General features: G+C 43.3%; 1 long non-coding RNA gene across 2 annotated transcripts; it reads right to left on the bottom strand.

The window, feature by feature from the left end:
• Nucleotides 1-2219: 2219 nt before the first annotated feature.
• LOC144679352 (uncharacterized) lies at nt 2220-10365 on the bottom strand. Of its 2 annotated transcripts, XR_013576326.1 has the most exons (3): nt 10265-10365; nt 7927-8027; nt 2220-2800 (listed from the first exon to the last, which is right to left on the bottom strand). It is a non-coding gene; the product is annotated as an uncharacterized LOC144679352 (long non-coding RNA). The 2 variants fall into 2 exon arrangements; XR_013576325.1 differs by lacking the exon at nt 2220-2800 and having other exon boundaries at nt 7914-8027.
• Nucleotides 10366-10925: the final 560 nt, after the last annotated feature.

Genomic DNA, 10925 nt, shown 5'->3' with positions numbered 1-10925 from the left:
TGAGGTGTGGCTGGCCCCCATCTCATCAGCACCAATGTTCAGTGACAGTGTGGTCTTGAAGTGTTCAGCTCACAAAGGATGCCATAGGATCAGGAGAAGTTAAAGTTTTCCCTCCGCATCCTCACCTTCATCTCCGATATCCTCCTCGTTGGAGGAGACGTATAGCTCCTCCATCTCCCCCTTAACCAGCTCGTCTCCCCGTTGCAGCGCCAGGTTGTGAAGTGCACAGCAGGCAACGACTAGGCATGAAAACCTCTGTGGACTGTATTGCAGGGCTCCACCAGGCATTACAGAATCACAGAATCACACAATGCAGAAGAGGCCCTTTGGCCTATCGAGTCTGCACCGACACGTGAGAAACACCTGACCTAACTACCTAATCCCATTTACCAGCACTTGGCCCATAGCCTTGAATGTTATGATGTGCTAAGTGCTCATCCAAGTACTTTTTAAAGAATGTGAGGCAACCCGCCTCCACCACCCTCCCAGGCAGCACATTCCAGACCGTCACCACCCTCTGGGTAAAAAAGTTTTTCCTCACATCCCCCCTAAGCCTCCTGCCCCTCACCTTGAACTTGTATCCCCTCGTGACTGACCCTTCAACCAAGGGGAACAGCTGCTCCCTATCCACCCTGTCCATACCCTCATAATCTTGTACACCTCGATCAGGTCGCCCCCCAGTCTTCTCTGCTCCAACAAAAACAACCCAAGTCTATCCAACCTCTCTTCATAACTTAAATGTTTCATCCCAGGCAACATCCTGGTGAATCTCCTCTGCACCCCCTCCAGTGCAATTAAGTATTAGAATGAAGTTCCTGAAGTGCAGTGATGGGAATTGCGGCCCACCATTGATGGGCAGAGCAGACGATTGCAAACTGATTTCACGATGCCATGAAACCAATTTTTGGCCTCCCCCCATCCCACCATATTGCCTGCTCATGCCCGCCATGAAGCCCATCACCAGCAAGCAGGGAAAATTCCACCCATAAACGACTTTCTGAAACCCAACTGAGAATATCCCTGCAGATATCATTCTGGGACTGACCAGTTGATTCACACAAGAGTCAATTGTCAATGTCAAGGAACCTAACCTCAACTGAAAAATCTACCTTAAAATTGAGTTCCCTTCTATGAAAACCACCTCTGCTGTCTATACTTTAAGGGAAAAAGTTCTTTTTTTCCCAACCGGGCTTCAGCTGGCTTTAGGCCTGCATCAAATTCCTGTGGCATTCTCTACCACAGAGGCTGTGGAGGCCAAGTCACTGAGTATATTCAGGAAAGGAATTGATAAATTTTTGGATATTAGGGGCATCAAGGGGTATGGAGAGAAAGCAGGAATATGGCGTTGAGATCAAGGATCAGCCATGATCACATTGAATGGCAGAGCAGCTCAAAGGGCCGAATAGGCTACTCCTGCTCCTAGTTCCTATGTTTCTAAATACACTTCTCTCATGCTTATCTGCAATGTTATCAGCTTCTTCTCGTGTTTTTTTATAGCAGCTGCATCAGATAAAGAGAAACAACCTCATCCAGTTCATTTAATAAAGAAAAAAGAGTCTTGTTTTCTGAATATCAGTAACTTCCACGCTAACTACACCAAATATTAAAGCTTAATTTGACAGTTTTACTATCGGTTGTATTTGCAGATAAATGTTTAAAAGAATACACACTTAGCATGCGTGAATTAAAAATATCAATTAACCCAGCAATTATGAACAGATCCTATTAGCTTAAGGAAGTAGCGATTTCTGATATTAATTAGTGTTTATTTCACTTTCACTAAATATCACACTAAAATAAGACTTAGTTTGAAGTGCATGTACTTAAGTCAGAATATGTTTATGGCGAGGCAAATACTGAACATACCCTTCAGGGAAAAATACTAAAGCCAGTGGAGAACGAAGGAGATATGGGCATTCTAGTGCATAGAACTCTAAAGATTCACGACTACTGCCATGAAGCAATGGCTGGAGAGAATGGGATATTTGGATGCATTTATAGCTCAATTCACTATAAGACAATACATATTATTTTATCCTCATACAAGGCCCCTGTTATGACCAGGTGAGAAGGAATAGAATGGTTCCCCTCTTTTCCCACTCCGTCTGACTGCAACAGATTTTCCAGAAAGAGTCCGTTTGCCAATTTAGTGAGTGCTTAACAGTTTAAGTGCTGTGACTGTAAAAGACACACACAGACAGGTTCCCTTGTAAGTTTTTAAAAAAGAAAGAGAATAGAATTTATTGTGCTTAACACCAAATCTAAGTAAAAATAATAAAGACGCTCTGATTCTCACACACAAGAGGCGGAATTTTACAGCCTCATTGCGGTGGGCATGGGGCCATAAAATACGAAGAGTCATTCAAAAGCCCATTGACTTCGGCAGGACAGTAAAATCCCACCACGTAAAATTCCACCCATGCATCCAAGAGCTCACACACAAGGAAGTTACAAAGGGGAGGACAGATTAAATAGTTTTCATAAGTCCAAAACAGCCAGTGGTGTACAGATCTTGTAGATTGATTATTTAGATCATTTCAAACTGGGCTCAATGATATTTCTGAATTCTGCGTCAAGATGATTTAAAAGTGATGACAAATTATTTATATCTTTTCTTCTGGAGTCAGCAGCTGCCGGATTGTTGCTGCTTAGAACATTACCTGTAGTGTGTGGATGGTAAAACAACAGGCAGGACTCGAGCTTGAGGACTGAAGGGAGCAAGAGAAAGAGATAGAGATAAAGAGAGGGTGCCCATTCGGGCACATTCTTCTTCTGTCCTCCGTTTCTTCTGTTTTCTGGCCTGAAAAAAAGCAGTTTCATAAAAAAAACAGAGGCAGGTTTGTTGGCTCATCACATGATGGCCTCTCATCAAGTGACCAGTTACCCAGTAGTACCAGCGGCCATGGTGCATGTGACATTTAGCAGCGAGTCTAACACCTTCCAATCTCCCCCATGACCCACCCACCCCCCATAACCATTGACCTTCCCCACAAAGACCCTACAACCCTCCCCATCACCCTCCGTTCCATGCAGGTGAATGTCCACGTCCCCTACTTCCTGAGGAGCCCACCCCTGTGACAATAGTCATGCCCCCCATCATTCTGCCTACCCACAGAATCTGGCTTTACTTCTATATCCCCTCCAACAACCCTCAGCATCCCTTCACCCATCATCGCTGGACCTTCACCTTACAGGCTCTAATTGCCCCCTCTAACCCTCACTATTCCTTCCTATCAACAATTCCCCCAGTATGCCACCCAGGACTTATCAGTTGACACCACGGACTGCTCCATCTGAACCTTTTTCCCCTCTTCTCGCCCGCCCCGCACCACCATTCCCATTCACACCTGCACACCCCACCCCCACCAAACCTGTTCACACCTGCACACCCTGTCCCCCATGCCCAGACTCCACCTTGGCCCTTCCCACCCTTCCGTTCCTTTCAGTCCACCCAGTCCACAAACACCCACAGCATCTCTCTCTCTCCCACCACCCCCAACCCCTCCACCCACTCTAGGCCTCCACACCCACCCCATTTCTTCATACCTCAGCCCCTCATCCAATTCCTCTCCCAGCACAGACCATCACCGCCCAACAGTACCTCATGCAGCCGTCCACCTGCAACGAAAAGATCCACCTCCTGGAAGTCCCTGCACCTAAGCCCATAAGACTATAAGACGTAGGAGCAGAATTAGAACATTCGGCCCATTGGGTCTCCTCCACCATTTAATGAGATCATGGCTGATCTGATAATCCTCAACTCCACTTTCCTGCCTTGTCCCCATGACCTTTGATTCCCCTACTGATTAAAAATCTGTCTATCTCAGCCTTGAATGTACTTAACAACCCAGCCTCTACAACCCTCTGCAGCAAAGATTTCCACACATTCACTACCCTCTGAGAGAAGAAATTCCTCCTCATTTCTGTCTTAAATGGGTGACCCCCTACTCTGAGATTATGCCTTCCGGTCCTAGATTCTCTCACAAAGGGAAACAAGCTCTCGGCATCTACCCTGTCGAGCACCCTAAGAATCTTATATGTTTCAATAAGGTCACCTCTCACTCTTCTGAACTCCAATGAGTACAGGCCCAACCTACTCAACCCCTCCTCATAAGAAAATCCCTCCATACCCGGAATCAATCTAGTGAACCTTCTCTGCACTCTCCAATGCCAATATAAGTTCCCTTAGATTAGGGGACCAAAACTCTTCACAGTATTCTAGGTGTGATCTAACTAGTGCCTTGTATCATTTTAGCAGGACTTCCCTATTTTAATATTCCATTCCCTTTGAAATAAAGGCCAACATTCCATTTGCCTTCCCTATTACCAGCTGAATGTGTATACCAACTTTTTGAGATTCATGCACAAGGACCCCAAATCCCTGTGCTGCAGCTTTCTGCAGCCTTTCTCAATTATTCAGCTCCTCTATTCTTCCTGCCAAAGTGCATAACCTCCCATTTTCCTACATTATATTCCATCTGCCAAGCTTTTGCCCACTCACCTGACCTGTCTATATCCCTCTTAGGCTCTTTGTGTCATTCTCACCACTTGCTTTCCCGCCTATTTTTGTCTCATCCGTAAACTTGGCGATAGTACGTTCACTCCTTTCATCCAAGTCATTAATATATATTGTAAATAATTGTGGCCCCAACACTGATCCCTGTGACACTCCACTAGTTACAGGTTGCCATTCTGAAAATGGCCCCCTTATCCCAACTCTGTCTCCTATCAGTTAGCCAATCCTCTATCCATGCTAATATACTACCTTCAACACCATGGGCTCTTATCTTATTAAGTACGGCACTGTGCGGTATCTTATTAAACATCTTTTGGAATTCCAAATATATTACATCTACTGGTTCCCCTTTATCTATTCTGTGTGTTACTTCCTCAAAGAATTCTAATAAATTTGTCAGGCATGATTTCCCTTTCATGAAGCCATGCTGACTCTGCCTAATTAGATTATGCATTTCTAAATGCTCTGCAATTACACCCTTTAAAATAAAATCCAACATCTTCCCAATGATAGATGTTAAGCTAACTGGCCTATAGTTACCTGTTTTTTTGTCCCCCTCCCTTTGAAAAGGGTGTTACATTGGCAGTTTTCCAATCCTCTGGGACTTATCCAGAATCTAAGGATTCTTGGAAGATTACTACCAGTGCATCAGCTATCTCTGCAGCTACTTCCTTTAATATCCCAGAATGCAACCCATCAGTTCCAGGGGACTTATCAGCCTTCAGCCCCATTAGTTTCCCTAGTACTTTTTCTCTAGTGATAGTTATTGTATTTATTTCCTACCCCACCCCCCTTTTGCCCCTTGATTATTTAGTGTTTCTGGAATGCTATTAGTGTCTTCTACCGTGAAGACTGATGCAAAGTATTTATTCAACTCCTCTGCCATTTCCTGGTTCCCCATTATTACTTCCCCAGCATCCTATAAGGGCCTATGTTCACTTTGGCCTTTCTCTTCCTTTTTATATATTTAAAGAAGCTCTTGCTGTCTGTTTTTGTATTACTTGCTAGTTTACCCTCAAAGTTTATTTTCTCCCTCTTAATTTTTTTTTGTTTTTTAAAACTTTCCCAATCCTCTGACTTACCACTAATCTTTGCCACATTGTGTGTATTCTCTTTCAATCTGATACTATCTTTAACTTCCTTTGTTAACATGGTTGGTATATCCCCTTCCTAGAATCCTTCTTCCTCACTGGGATATATCTTTGTTGTGAGTCATGAACCATTGTTCATCAGCAGTCTTTTCTGCTAAACTCCTTCCCCAGTCCACTCCAGCTAACTCTGCCCTCATTCCTTTTTAATTACCCTTATTTAAGTTTAGCACTGTTGTTTCCAACCCAAGTTTCTCACTCTCAAACTGAATGATAAACGCTACCATGTTATGGTCACTGTTTCTTAGGGTATCTTTTACTCTGAGATCATTTATTAAACCTGCCTCATTACACATTACCAGATCCAAAATAGCCTGATCCCTGGTTGGATCCACTATATATTGTTCTATGAAACTGTGTTGAATGCACTCTATGAATTCTTGCTCATGGCTACCTCTGCCAATTTGATTTTCCCAATCTACATGAAGATTAAAGTCACCCACGATTAATGTACTATCTTTTTTTCACATGCCATCATTATCTCCTGATTTATTCCCTGTCCTACAGTATAGCTACTTCTAGGGGGCCTACTCCCACCAGTGTCTTCTTCCCCTTGTTATTTCTTACCCGCACCCATATGGATTCTACATCTTCTGATCCAAGATCATTTCTTGCTATCATACTTATTCCATCTTGTACTAACAAAGCTACCCCACCGCCCTTTCCTTCCTGCCTATCCTTCCGAAAAGTCACATACCACTGAATATTTAGTTCCAGCTTTGATCTTCTTGTAACCATATCTGTATAATGGCTATAAGATCATACCCATTAATATCTATTTGTGCCATTAATTCATTTATCTTCTTCTGAACACTACATGCATTTAAGTAAAGAGCCATTAATTTTGCCTTTTTTCCATTTCCATCGTTTGGAAGCTCCTGCAGCTAGAAGAGGGAGTGCAGCGAAGGTTCACCAGACTGAATCCTGGGATGGCAGGGTTGTCGTATGAGGAGAGATTGGGCTGACTATGGCTGTATTCACTAAAGTTTAGAAGAATGAGAGGGGATCTCATTAAAACATATGAAACTCTGATAGGGCTGGACAGACTGATGCAGGGATAGTGTTTCCTCTGTCTCGGGTGTCTAGAACATGGGGTCACAGTCTCAGGATATGGATAGGCCAGTTAGAACTGAGATGAGGGGAAACCTCTTCACTCAGAGGGTGGTGGAACCTCTCTAATTCTCTACCACAAAAGGCTGTGGAGACCAAGTCACTGAATATATTTAAGAAGGAAATAGATAGATTTTTGGACTCCAAAGGTAAAGGGTAAGGGGAGAGATGGATGTATGGCTTTGTGGATCAGCCATGATCATATTGAATGATGGAGCAGGCCCAAAGGGCCAAATAACCTCCTCCTGCTCCTATTTCCTATGTTTCTATCCACCTCCTGGAAACTCCTACAGGGAGAAGATCCACATCCTGGAAACTCCTGCATGGAGAAGACCCACATCCTGGAAACACCTGCAGGGAGCGATCCACATGCTGGAAACTCCTGCAGGGAGAAATCCACATCCTGGAAACTCCTGCAGGGAGAAGATCCACATCCTGGAAACTTCTGCAGGGAGCGATCCACATGCTGGAAACTCCTGCAGGGAGAAGATCACATCCTGGAATCTCCTGCAGAGAGAAGATTCACGTGGTAGATGCTCCACCCGCCCATTGCTGCATGCGGCATTCCAGGTATCATGGTAACTGAAGGCCTCCATCTTCCGATCTTCACAAGCTGTCCCAGGCAAGTACCGACATCTCCATGCCCCATTGGTCCGGACATATTCCGGACCGACGTGATATCCTGCTGGTAGTGCAGCTAATTGGATGGGGGGGACCAATTCCTGTTGGGCCTTCATCTGCATCCCATTAACGGGATGCAAAACCGCTTCATGCTGGCTCTGGCAGGAATGGTGTCCCACCATGATGGGCGGGAGCACACATTCCCGCCATCATTTCACACTGGTGGAAAACCAATTTTTAAGCTCCCGCCCCGCTGTGTCTCCCCTCCTCGCTCACTCCCACCATTAAACGCATCGCTGTTGGGACTGGAAAATCCAGGCCATTGTCTAATATCAAGTTACCACCTTCAAGGAAAAACACCATCCAGAAAAACTGGATGAGTTTAATGCTTCCTTGAATGGATCTAAGTTCCCAACTATCTGTAAAGTGGCACAAAAAATTCTCGTTTTGTTCAGCCCCACCTATGTGTGCAAACAAACATTTTCCCTGCTGAAATACAACCAATCCCATTACAGGTCTCAGTTAACTGACCTGCATCTCAGCTCCTTATTGTGGATTTCCACAACAAGAGTGACATCAGCCTTTGATGCCATTGTAAAAAGGGGTGATCAACTGCATTGCTCACATTAAGCCTAGAGAGCATGAAAAAGGAGGTGCGCTTGTTTTAATTATTTTAATGAATTGTTATGATGATATAATTATCATAATAATAAAGGTTTTATGTTAATATGTACCAAAATGTATCTTTATTGCAATTGTGCATTTCTTGAGCATTTATGACTGCCCTCCACCCATACAATTTCCATACCCTTTTGGGGGCCTCCAGCCGAAAAGTTTGCCCACTCCTGGGGGAGAATTTTTTCCCCATCGGGCATGCAGTTCGGGAGTAGGCGTGGACAGGCGCAGAGCCAATCGCCGCCCACAATTGGCTGTGCAGCACCATTTTACATGGGCTAGCTAATTAAGGCCCGCCCAGCACTCAGCACTCCCTGTGCGGGCGAGGGGAGGAGGGAGAGTCGGGGCATGCGAGAGTGCAGAAATCTCCCTGCCTCAGGGAGATTAATTTAAGAATAAAACTTTGCAGTAAAGAAAAAAAATTAGTCCGACATAGCCCCTCATGTGACAGTGTCACATGAGCTGGGACATGTTTATGTATTTTAATAAGAGTTTTTATTTATTTTATAAACCCTTCATGAAACCTCATCCCGCCCGTGGACCCCAGGTTTCATGAGAAATGCGAAGGCCGCCTGGGCTCTTCGACTGCCCACCAACCATAAGGTTGGAAGGACAGCCTAGACAATCAGTTTAATTAGGTACTTAATGGCCTTAGCAGGCCTTTGACAGTTTGGCGGGCATGCAGCCGACTCCGATGCGTGCCCGCCAAACTGAAGATCAGAATGACGCGCGGTGACATCGGGATGCATGCCCGATGTCACTGCGCGTCATTTTATGCATCAGCCCCGCACGCCTACCGGAAGATTCTGGCCCTGGTGTAGGTGGTTTTATTTAATAGGTTAGGGTGGACGAGGGCCTCATAACCTCAAGTTGCATAAAAGCCAGATCTAGGTTAGATCCTGGAGGGTGATTCTTTTCCCAGAGTGTAATATACCTGTGGAACAGGCTGCTGGCACAATTAATATTTGATTTCTTTTTTCAAATCCGTCAGGGTAGCAGTTGGTAAAAAGTGGTACTTGTTATTTTAAATCAACAACCTTTGGCCTTTCTGCTCCCCATCTCAGAAAGCTTAGTAATATGCTACAGCAAAGCTATGGATGCTGCAACTTCCGCAAACATGGCAACCTTTGCATCCCGTTCTAAAGCCTTCCGTATTAAATGTTCTGTTCAATTTATCTTTACTTGCTTCCTTTAAGCTATTCTCCTAAGCCTTGCATTATGATCAATTCATATGTAGGACCTCCAAAAGTAGTAAGACCAGGCATTGCCAACTTAATTGGCCAACAGAAAGAAAACCTGCGCTCATACAAAAAGGAATTGAATGAGACTATTTCCTCACCTCATCCCTCCTCCATCCAAGATGAAATTTTTTCCCCAGAAGATCAGAAAACTGTTTTTGCACATCACAATCCAACAGAAATGGGAGACTGCATTAACATATTTTTATTTCTTTAAAGCAAAGAGTGGAATAAACCCTGAAAGTTTTAGTGACATGGAAAGCGATCTCTTCATGAGCTTTTCCCACCAACTAGTGACAGCATTATCAACAAATAGATTTTTCTGAATCTTACACTGCAACAAAAAAATCAGTTAATCAATCAGTGGATGGGATGTACATTACTGGCAGAGATATTTGGGCATAATTAATGGAGCAATTAAAAAAAAAACATTTCCCTGCCATTAAATATACAGGTGATAATTTTGAATTCAATGGAAATAATTATCAGGAGAGAAGTAAATTGAGCTGCTGATTAGCTTCCATCATTTTACACTACCACACAAAGTCAAAAATACCTACTCTGTATGTAAAATAAAGTTACATGACATTAGGAAAGTCACAAATCAAATGCTATTTAAACCAACAATTTAATGTTGTCACTGCATCTTCTAATGTCTACACTTGTATTAGACTTCAGCACATTCAAACAGATTAAAAAGATAACTTTGTAATAAATTTAACTTGCTTTAATGGGTTAGATAAGGCACTAAGTTAATGATTTACAGTCAATAAATGTTAATATTAGCCGACCAAGGTTAGTAAAACGTTTGGCAAAAATCTGCTCAGGCTCAGATCCATTGAATTAAACATCAGTCAGTTTGAATATGTATTAAATTTGTGGTGAATGCTGAGGGTACTAAATTTGAGAGCCCCCATAAACAGAAGCGGGGATCACAATGTGTGATTAACCAGTGCCTGTTCAATGCAATACACACAGCACTCCAACTTCACCTCCTGCTGGTTTTAAATGGTTTTCCATATCCTGCTAATGTTAACTGAGCTGGTGATTGACTGGACGTTTCAGCAGGGCCAAGATTACCACATAAAGCCAATCGATACTGCTTAAAGCTAGCCTGCGCTGTTCAAAAGGGAGGTGCATTTTACCTGCAGTAGGTGTTGACAATCATGCAGGAAGTGAATCTGATCTTGGGAATTTTAGCATAGGGGAAAAAGTGCACTCCAACATGTTTAGATGCTGCATTGGAGGCCCTGAGAGAGGAATTGGAAAGAAGGAAAGATATCCTGTAACTGCAGGGGACCAGGAGGCATTTGAGACACATTGTTAAGAAACAGAGAGAGTTTAAGTAAGTTATATGTGTATTTGGGTCTGTTAGGAATAAGGTATATCTTTAAGTTTAATCTTAATTTATTTTTTTTCTGTTTCTGGGTGAAAAGGTAAAACCTGGGTTCTAGTTTCATTTTTGAGTGGAGACAACAGGTTTAAAGCTCTGTTTGTATACATGCATTTCTAATGAGTTTTATGACTCCTGAAGAGAAGTTATAACTTCTTAACTTTAACTTAGGAGTAGAAAAAAATTGTGCTGTTGCCTAGCAACAGGGGTCCAGAGAGGGAGAT

Source organism: Cetorhinus maximus, chromosome 4 (assembly GCF_964194155.1).
Source record: "Cetorhinus maximus chromosome 4, sCetMax3.hap1.1, whole genome shotgun sequence".
NCBI lineage: Eukaryota > Metazoa > Chordata > Chondrichthyes > Lamniformes > Cetorhinidae > Cetorhinus > Cetorhinus maximus.
Note: the sequence above shows the minus strand (reverse complement) of the source record. Positions and strands in the feature narration are given on the sequence as shown.